Below are 11,971 nucleotides of genomic sequence, written 5' to 3'. Positions count from 1 at the left end.
CTATTGTTTTAATTGCTCAGATTTATTTTTTGAGTGTAAATTTGCTGTTCTATTAGTTTTATTATATATTTTGTTGTTGCTGCTGTTTTTCAGATTCAAGTTTATTTTAGCACATTATTGTTATCTTACGAAATTCATCAACCATTTGTCATTTTCTAATTTCTAAACAAAATACAAACAAAAAAATTATCTACTGAGAGAGCACAACAAATGATTTGCCTCTGACGACAACAAACATTTTAATTTGTTTTTTTTTCTGTTTTAATTTAAGTTTTGTATTTGTTGTAATTGTATTTAGCGCATTTCATTTAATATTTATTTATTATTTTGCATTAATTTACTCAAAATTTGGTTAAATTTTGCATTTTTTGTTGTTTTTATTTTATACAATTCTTTCCTCTTATTTTCTACACTTTAGTTGTTTTTTGTTGTTGTTCTCAACTTGACATTACTCATGGCTTTTTTTTTGTTTTTTTTCTTTATAACAAAATTGTACCCTACAATTTTTTGTTTTGTTTTTCTTAATAAATTTTAAAATATTTAACTAATATTTTTAGCAGTTTAAATAATTTTTAAACAATTTTCATTTGTTTATTACACAATTTTTTTTTGTTGGAAGTTTTATTTATTGATACAAATTTTTTTTGTTACAGGTTCTTTTTTTTATTATTTTGTTGTGTATGTATTTTGTTATTGTTGTAGCTGCAAGACTAAACAAAAAAATTTGTTACTTTGTTTTGGAGAATTTTTCTTATTACTTTTTTTTTGTAAAAAACAATGTAATTTTTTCAAACTTTAATTTTACATAATTTTCTTTTAAGATATTTGTTTATTTTATGATAAATTTATTTTATTTATTATAATTTTTATTTAATATTTTATTTTTTTAATTTATGTAAATTATTAAATTTTTTTAATTTGTTTTTTCTTTTTTAGTTCCAAGGCACACCACCAGAGCGTTACCATACGTTTGTGTAAAATAACAGAGGAAAAAACAAACCATTAACGACTACAGCCACGAGTAAAGTGATTTTCATCCAATAATTTTTAAACAGTCAAACATTCTGCGGATGGATGTTTTGATGTTGTTGTTATTGTTGGTGTGCTCAAGTTTGTGTTTTTTTTTTTTTTGGTGTACGAGAGTGTGTTGTGTTTTTTTACTTTGCTCTAACAGGGATGGAAATGTGATTAGGAATTATGCTCTTGATAGTAACAATGATTTTTTAGCTTTCTAACAAAAATCTTTTTTACAGAAAAAAGACAAAATGTCCTGTATAACAGTTTCTTAAACAGAAAATTTGTATATACCGCTTTTTTTAGAAAATGTTGTATATAACACAAATGTTATAACAGTTTTTTATTGCTGCTTTTTATACATAGTTTTTGTATAACAGAGTACATTTTTTCTTTGAAACATTTTTTAGTATAAGTTTTCTATAGAACCTGTTTTTCTTTAAAAATATTTCGTTATAACAGTTTTCTTTATTAAAGTTTTTGTATTAACAATTCTTTTAGAAAGTTTTCTGTATAACAGTTTTCTAAAGACATTTTTGTGTAACAATTGTAAAAAATTAGGGTTGTCAATTATTCGTGATTAAAATTATTCGAACATACAATATTTTTTCATTCGAGTAGTCGACTAAATTTCAAAACTTATTCGATTAATCGAACGAATAACGAATACAAGTTCCTATTCGAAAAATTTAATAAAATATAAATAAAACTTGCCAAACACCTCCAAAATCCTAAGATACGGGTAAAAATGGATTTGCGTACATTAATACACTTATACGTCAGTAACTTAGTTCAATATCAACCTATTTTAAATTTCTCAAGAGATTCCAAAGTGGAAGCTGAGACTTTTATAATGATATAAGTATACGATGTTTAACTTAAGTAGAGAAATATATGTATGTGCATTTCTTTAGCTACTTAACATATCTTATACCTACCATAAGCAAATGGGGGTATGTTGTATTTGTCATTCCTTTTGTAACACATCAAAATATTGGGTCCTTATTAGATTTCAAAACGATCTAGCAGTTCATCCGCCTGTCTGTTGAAAACACAATAGGACGAACTAGAGAGTTGAAATTTTGAATAAATATTTGTTTTGTTTGGTATTGAAAATGAGCAATAACTGTCTACGATTTATCCTAGCACCCATATAAAGTTCCCTTCGGAAAATTGCTATAATGCAAATAACTGGCTTATAAAAGCACGAATGGCAGAGAAATTTCAAATGTAAAAATTTTTCAGGAACCAAAATGTTTTGTTAAAATATTATAAATATCAGCCTATAATCAATCCTACCTCCCATTTAAAGATTCCATCATAACTCGCTTAAAAAGTATAGCAACTAAATTCTACATAAACATGTCTTTTAGGAACTACCTATCTGTTTTAATCATTGTCAACATCTAAAAAATGCATGGAATCACTTTTAACATAGCAACATATACATTTCAAAAAGTAGAAAATGATTTGTATCAGTTATAAGGTATTATAATAGTTGTTCTTTAGAAAATTATTCTGTTTAGATATTTTGAGAGCAAAAAAAATTAATTAAATATTATTAAACTTTCCATCCCTGTTAGCTACTTTAAAGAACAAAACAAAAAAAAAAGAGTGTAGAGTATTAAAAGTGTTGTTGCTGCTATTAATATTATGCTGACTGCTGAGCTGTTCACAAACAACAAATGTAAACGTTACTTTAGCAGGTATGTACAATAATTTTCCTTTATTATTTTATATTTTTATTCCTCAAAAAACAAAAAAAACCCTTATCAACACAACAAAAATCATAAATACTTGTTACTCTCTTCCTACAATTACACACTACTCTCATGATGTACTTTAAAAATAGTAGAAATGTAAATGTGTGTTATTTTTTCTGTTCAGTAAGAAAATGTCTCCATTTAAATAATTCTTTTTTATACTTCATTCATTTCGAGTGTAGAGATTTATTTTGCTGTTTTATATATTTTTTTCATAAGTGTCTATGAGATACATATTAAATTTAATATCTCTCTCTATTACTTGCACTCCTGTTTTGTTTGTTTTTTTTTCTTCTTCTTCTCCCCTTTATACTCATTTTTGTTTATGCTCCACTATATTGTATTTTATTCTCTTGTTTTCTTATTTTGTATAAGTTCATTGATATTTTTCTTTTATGTATCAATATGTATGTGTGTGTGTGTTTGAGTGCCGCGATTCATTGAAATATTGTGTTTAGTTTAGTATACCGAAATCATAAAACCTTTTCTTACATATATGTGTACAAATACGAGAGGACCGCGAGTTCACTTTGTTGCTCTGCTGCCATTGTTGCCTTTATAGCTGTTATAGGTAAAGGTGTTTAGATTAGGTGCAGAGATTTGAAATAAACAAAAATCGCTATGTTTTCCTATAGGCAATTGGGTAGTTGGAGGAATATACTTATTATTTTATGATTTTTCAGAAATTTGAATAATTTTGATTCAAACATTTTTCTATATAAAATTTTTTCTTAGAAAATGATCTGCTTAACTCTTGTTCTTTAAACATTTTGCTGCAAAACTACTTTATACTACATTTTCTTTATAATACCTTATAATTCATTATAATCGTATTATAGTACTTTATAATATATTATAATGTGTTATAATACATTATAACAGTGTTATTATGATTTATAATACATTATTAAAGTGTTATAATGCATTATACTATATTATAATAATATTATAATATAATGTAAAACATTTTTATATCGTTATATTACATTATAATAACTTTATAATATTTTTCATTATATTATTTTAAAATGCTTTATAATAAATTATAATATATTATAATTAGAGCACTATTATATTATAATTCATTGTAAAAAAGTTATAATGCATAAAAACTATATTATAATTGCGTTATAATGCATTATAATGACTTTCAATAAATTTTAATTGAATTAAAATCATTCTATCTTCATAATAATATATTATAACAAATTATAATTGCATTATAATGTTTAAAAAACATTTACGTTCTATTATAATTAAGTTTAATTATATTATAATTGGTTATAACATATTATAATTATATTATAATACTTTATAGCTTATTATAATTGTATTATAATGACTTATTATACATCAGAAGTGCATTATATTGTCTTGCAATTCATTATAATATAATTTGTAGTGCAATTTACTTATTTATCTTTAGAACATTTTTGATAAAACATTTTTGTATAAAAATGTTAGTGTAGCCAGGTATTCCTGTGAAACATTTTGGGCATAATACTTGTGTATCAATTTTGAGTTTAAGTTTTTTTTTTTAAATTTGTTATTTTATTGTTTTACTCCTTTCTGTTAATATTCTTTCTTAATATTTTTATTTGCATTTCCCACTTTTGTATAGAAATAATATTTATTAAATATTGAAACTTTATGTATCCTCGAACTTCTAGTAACTTAAATTTTTTTACACTACATACACACCTTTCACAATATTAATTTTCTTTTTAAATATACAAAAGTTATGCATTTTTTTCTTAACTTTTGATAAAATAAACACTCTCTCTTGCCGTGCAAAAGTAATAGTAAAGAAACTTTATATTTTCCCCAAAAAAAAAAAATAAACAAGAAAAACAAAATTAATATTTTCTCTATTTTGGAGACCAAAAAACAAATTTAGATTTATATCCATGACCCTGATACTTCAAAAGCAAAAGTAGCTGCAACAAAAAAACGAAAGAAAGAAAATCCCAAAAGGAAAAAACAACATCCTCGACTATACAACAAACAGCAACCTCAGAGCAGCAAGCAGCTTAAGCACCAACGACCCACCAACAATAACAAACATACAAAAAAAATCAGTAATAACAACCCATAAACAAGGTGAACTTATTTCAAGGATATCAAAAACAAATACAAGCGCGTGTTCAAGTCTACAAGATAAAAAAGAAGAACAAAAAAAACTTACCAACAAACATTTACTCTCTCATAGACAAAAAACAACCTGTATTTGTTGCAAATGTATGGGTATGTGCAAAATGTAAAAAATGGCGCCTGCTCTGTTGAGGTATCCTTGTTTTTAACTCTACAACAGTTTTTTTTTTTTGCAATTGTATTAGTGAGCTTTGTGTTACGGGGGCCTTTAAGGAGACTTAATGCTAAACATAAGAGTAAAGTAATGTTTGACAGGGTAGAGAGTAGCCAGAATAAATTTATAATGAAAAATACCTACACATTTACAAATATGTTGTAGAAATGTACTGTATGTATGTTTAGAGTAAAATTTATATAGGAAATTTATATGTTAGTATAAGTGTTTAATACATAGACCTTCCTCTATATATTATTTGTAGGTATATAATGTATATATGTATATATATTGAGTATTGGCCAAAAAAGCAAGTAAAGTTTAATTCATGAATGAAAAACCCACGCAGGACATAAAATGAAAACATTTATACATACATATATACATACATATGTATATATGTATATGTATGTACATAAGTTAATGTGTATAAGTTAAAACCCACTTAAATTTAACGTAAAAGATAAAATGACTATTTGTCTGTTAAACTATTCAAATAGTGAGATGTTGCAACAGACAAACCTAAGTTACTGTCAGATATACATACTTACTGCTGCTAAGGCAAATACCTAAATTTTATTACAGTTATACAGAAGAATAATAACAGTGTAAAAGTACTTTTTTTTGGAAAAAGGACTATTTTGTTATAAATTTAATTAGGGACTAAGTCGATAAAAAAGAGAATTTTTTAAAAGAATAAAATATTATATTACATTTGTATTATAATACTTTATACTACATTATAATTGTTTTATAATGCATTATACTGTGTTATAATTGCTTTGAAATGTATAATAATATATTATAATGTTTTATAAAACGTTATAATTATATTATAATAGATTTATTCGTTGTAATTATAAATTATAATGAATTATACTAGATTATATGCATTGTACAATATTATATTTATGTTATAATTTCAAACATTTTATTATAATTTCCTATTTTACATTGTAATTATATTAAAACACATTATATTAAATTATAATTGTGTTATAATACTTTATTCTACATTATAATTGTATTATAATACATCATACTGTATTATAATTGCATTATGATACATTATACTAAATTATATTTGTGTTATAATACATTATTCTACATTATAATTATATTATAATATGTAATACTATGTTATAATGTCCCATTTTACATTATAATTTTATTATAATACATTATACTGTATTATAATTACATTGTAATGCATTATACTAAATTATAATTGTGTTATAATGCTTTATACTACATTATAATTGTATTATAATATGTAATACTATGTAATAATGTCCTATTATACATTATAATTATATTATAATACATCATACTGTATTATAATTGCATTATAATGCATTATACTTAATTATAATTGTGTTATAATGCTTTATACTACATTATAATTGTAAAATAATACTGTACACTACATTATAGTCAATGTCAAAAATAAAAAAATTGAAATAACATCAATTCTTCTTTATGCCCCCTAATAACATACAGAATTATTTCAGATCCAATTGAGCAGAATTTAATAGAACTTTTTGTATTCCAATCCAGTTGTTTTTGGAAAATTATGCCAAAATAAAGTTTGTTGTTGTTGTTTTTTTTCTTTTCTTGCTTGTTAAAATGATTGCTGGTTGTTACTGCCATTTTTACACCTACCAATATGTCAAAATATTTTTAGAATCAATTTAATACTGAAGCATTAAATGTAACAAGAGAACGGAAGTGGGTTTCAAAAAAAATTTATATATATGTAAATATATTTTCAACTGCTGCTGCTATTATTGTCTGTGTGGGTTTTTATACTTTTTTTTTGGAATGACCTGGTTTATAAAAATAATTACATTGATTTTGTACTCCATGCCACTAGAATACTTGTTTCGTTTATAAAAAAAGCACCTAAAATCTGTAACGCTTTTTTTTTGTTTGAAAAGACGTAGTAAAATGTGTAACTGTGTAAACGGTTTAGCAAATTATATTTTATTTTTAAAACATCCTACATGATGTAAATAAACAATGTTAAGTAGCTAAAGAAATGTGAGAGAAGAAGATCATTTTTTTGTTAGAGAGTTAGTGGTTGGATTTATTGAATTTTTGAAGCATAAAATTGTTTTTATACTGCTTTATAAGCATGTTATAAAGTGTTATAATTTATTATAACTGTGTTATAAAACATTATAATGTATTATTATAATTATTGTATTATAAGGGGTTGTTATTATAATGAAATAAGAGTAAGTTATAATTGACATAGTGAGTTATAATATATAATTTATTTTAAAATAATTCGTTATATTGTATTATAATTGATTATTTTCATTAATAATTATGTTATAATGGATTATAATGCATTATCATACTTTGTTTTTTATCTGTTATAATATTGTAAAATGGATTATAATGTGTTATTATAGATTATAATGTCCTGTAATTGTGTTTCACTCAAATATTTTTGAGTTATAATAAATTATAAGAGATTATAATAGTGTTATAATGAATTATAATGCAATGTAATATTAAAAAATTGTGTTATAACGAATAATAATGCATTATAATATATTATAATTATGTTATAATACATTATAATCGATTAAAATTGTACTTTAATACATAATAATGTAATAAATTTGATAATAGTTTTATTGTATAAAAACACATTATAATTTTGTTATAATTATAATGTGTTGTAATAGATTATAATATATGTATTGTAATTTTGTATTTCATTGATTTATTATTGAGTTATAATGAATTATAACGGATTTTAAAAGTGTTATAATGTTTTATAATATGTAGAAAGATATTATAATTATGTTATAATTCATTATAATAGATTATAATTATGTTATAATACATTATAATCGATTAAAATTGTGTAATAATATGTTATAATACATTATAACTGATTAAACTTATATTATAATATATTATAATTGTGTTATAATTGCTATCAATACATAGCAATTATATTGTAATTCTATAATTCTAAACCGTTAAATCTCAACACAAACCTACGATACTCTCCACACACCTGATCAAAAAGACCAACAAAAAATTTATGAATGAATAAGATAAAAAATATTTTTCAAAAATAGTTTTTAATAAAATAAAAAAAGCAAAACTACAAACAATAAATAATCAAATGAACATTTATATATACACAAGTGTACAGGGTTAAAAATATGATTAAATGACCTTGTCATGTAATAAACCATAAAAATAGCACACGATTTTTTATATGAACTAATATACAAAAAAAAAAAACTATATATATACGGTTCAAGTTCATATACTAGAAGTGACACCCCATTTGTTAATGTTGCTGTCATTTTGTGTTTGTGACAACAAAAGCAGAGTTGCATTTTATTGTGAATTTATGTTTGTCATAAGGGGGTGTTAGATTAATTTTACAGAAAAAAATTTTTATAAATTAAATAATGTTATAATTTTGTATTGTTGGTGTTAATAAATAAAAATTAATAAAGTAACTGTTACAAATATGGAGAGATTTTTTTTATTCAAGTTTTGTCTCTTAAATGAGTTCATAATGTATGTTGATGAAATGCCCACACAAATTCATGTAAATAAATCCCAAATATGATTTGGTTGAAAAAAAAATGAAAAAAGCAAAAAAAAATCGATTCCACAAAAAAACTAGTGGGCTTTACACTTGTGACAAGATTTCATTCATCACTTAGGTTAAAAAATTGTTGTTGTTTTTTTTATAAAATGTTTATTTTGTATGTCACTTGTCTTATTAGAATGGAGTGTGTGTGTGGTTACAGGTTAAAAGAATTAATTCTTCAAAGAAAATTTGTTATATAAAGATCCAGCTTTTTAAACAGATGCAGATTCTTTACATTTAAAGAGAGAAAAAAACTTGAATTTAAATAAATTTCTATGGTTTAAAACTCAATAAATGTTTATTTTGTTTTATGGCGGAAATATCCTCCATTAGCTTTGTTAAAATATTTAATTAACATCATTCAGCGGAAGTGCATTTATTTATTGTTTCTCTTTTTTTTTGTATTTTAACTCTACTTCCTCTACACTTTTGCATTCTGGATTAAATTCTTTGTATTATCTGATGAGTGTATTTCTTTTTCTGTTGGTCTACAAACAAAATTGTTTAGCGTAAATTTTTGCATACCCACATGCTGCGTATTACCATACGAATTCAACGAAAAGTGAGTTGGTTGTAAAGTAAACAACATGACTTACTTACTCACTAACTAACTGACTGACTGACTTTCCGAAACAATGAGTGGTGAGTGAGTTGGCGAATGTATGAAGTGACTAGAGTGGTTCAAGCTGTCCATTTTTATTCATAAATATTTACCATACGAATGACCAACCATTCATTTACTCACTCATTCATTCATCCATCCGCTTGAAAAAATACACTGCAAAAAATTAAATGTTAAAAACTTATAAAAATATATATTTGTTTTAGATTCGTATTATGTCAAGTTATGTGGAATTACTTTGTTATTTCTAGATTTAAGGCAAATTTCAGTGACCTTTGTAAAGTAAAAATATGGCAATTGGTTACCTAACACACACCAAGTAATCAACCGGTAAATCCAAGTTATTTTAAATTTGTATAAATCTTCTAAATCTCTAGATTATATAATAAAACGATCCTTAAATTTTCTACTTTCTACATGCTTTTTCTCTCCGTGTAAAACTCATATTTACTTACGTGTAAATAAATGCCTGAAATGCGTATGATTAACAACTGTTTTTTTCGTATTTGAATACAAAACTTACAAAAGCTAAAATAAAAAGCATTGCAAAAAATAAATGTGGTTGTTTTAAAATAAACAAGTATGAATGGCTAGATGGATCGATAGATGTAAATGGAAATAAATATAAACATATATTTTTGTGAATGAAAATACTTACTAAACGTAACACCACCTCATCATTGTCATCACTCACTCACCAACGTAAAGTTAACTTTGGTGGTGGCACGATTTGGCGGCATTTTTCTTATTAAACATTGATATGTAAATTTATTTTTTTTATATTAAACGGAAGTTTATGACATTTATATATGTGCGTAGAAAAAAACATGGTCACATGACCAGTGAAGGAGTTAGAGTATTGCCAGCCAAAGTATTTAGTGTCAATTGAAATAACTTTACAAATGGAGATTGGTTTTATGAGGGCAATAATCATTTTGTTTTAATTTTAAAATAATTTATTGAAATAAACTTGAATTAGAACTAGAACTGAACTAGAACTGAACTAGAACTAAACTAGAACTGAACTAGAACTGAACTAGAACTGAACTAGAACTGAACTAGAACTGAACTAGAACTAGAACTGAACTAGAACTGAACTAGAACTGAACTAGAACTGAACTAGAACTGAACTAGAACTGAACTAGAACTGAACTAGAACTGAACTAGAACTGAACTAGAACTGAACTAGAATTGAACTAGAACTAAACTAGAACTGGACTAGAACTGAACTAGAACTAAACTAGAACTGAACTAGAACTAAACTAGAACTGAATTAAAACTGAACTACAACTGAACTAGAACTGAACTACAACTGAACTTCAACTGAACCACAACTGAGCTACAACTAAACTACAACTGAACTACAACTGAACTAGAAATTAGCTGGACCTGACTTTTTTTTTCTAAATTGTTTGCGGTCAGTCCTTAATTGATCGCCTACAATTTCCGCTAGAATATTAAGATTTTTTTTAATAAAATGCATATACATATCTGTTTGTATGTAAGTGTCATATGACAAACGACTTACTGGAAAAAATAAAAACAAATACGACAACAACCAATTTAAATCCTACATTGGCATGGTTGGCTCAATTTGTTTGCATTTTTAAATAAACTTTGTACAGGTCCGTCCGTTCGTACGTCTCTCCTTCCCTTTTAAACAAACTTAGCAGCAAAACGGAAATGTACATAAATTTTGCACAAAAATATACGCAAATTTCCTCTTTTCTTTCTTATTTGCTTATGCATAAATATTTAAGCGTTTAGTTTTTGTCGGTCTACATAAAAATTCTTGGAAATTTTTTTTCGTACCAAATTCTTTAAAAAAATCTTAAGCAATGTAATCATTCAAATATTATAAACAAATAAAAACATAAAAATAAAAAGAAAATTTGATTCCATAGCATTCTTTCTACGTTCCGCCCATAAAATTAATATACGTTCAATTTGTGTTTACACCAGAGTTGCAAAACTACCAAACAAATTTATATTTACAAAAAACAAATATTTATTAGCAATTAATTTCTAAGAAAAATAATTAAAATAAAATTCATTGTTTGTAAAATAAAAAAATCAAAGCAGAGTTTTTTTCGAATTTGATGAGCCACCACCTACAAAAACTTTCCGGTTTTTTGCCATAAAACCTTATAAGTTTAGGCTGTTTTTTTAGCAAAATTTGTAAAAATATTAGGTAAAACTATAATGTTAGTTCCGGTCTTCCTATTCATAATTTTCCATCAAATTTGTGTCATATTTATATGGTAATGCTTTTGTCATTTTTATAATAAAAAAACCAAAACAAATAATACAGTAGACAAAGTTGGTCTTTACTATTTAAGACGTAAAAAATATTGCTGAGTCATTTTTAGATTTTATGGTCAAATAAATAAGAACTGAACTAGAACTGAACTAGAACTGAACTGAACTAGAACTGAACTAGAACTGAACTGAACTAGAACTGAACTAGAACTGAACTAGAACTGAACTAGAACTGAACTAGAACTGAACTAGAACTGAACTAGAACTGAACTAGAACTGAACTAGAACTGAACTAGAACTGAACTAGAACTGAACTAGAACTGAACTAGAACTAAACTAGAACTGAACTAGAACTGAACTAAAACTGAACTAGAACTGCA

Source organism: Lucilia cuprina, chromosome 5, assembly GCF_022045245.1.
Source record: "Lucilia cuprina isolate Lc7/37 chromosome 5, ASM2204524v1, whole genome shotgun sequence".
NCBI classification, from domain to species: domain Eukaryota; kingdom Metazoa; phylum Arthropoda; class Insecta; order Diptera; family Calliphoridae; genus Lucilia; species Lucilia cuprina.
Note: the sequence above shows the minus strand (reverse complement) of the source record.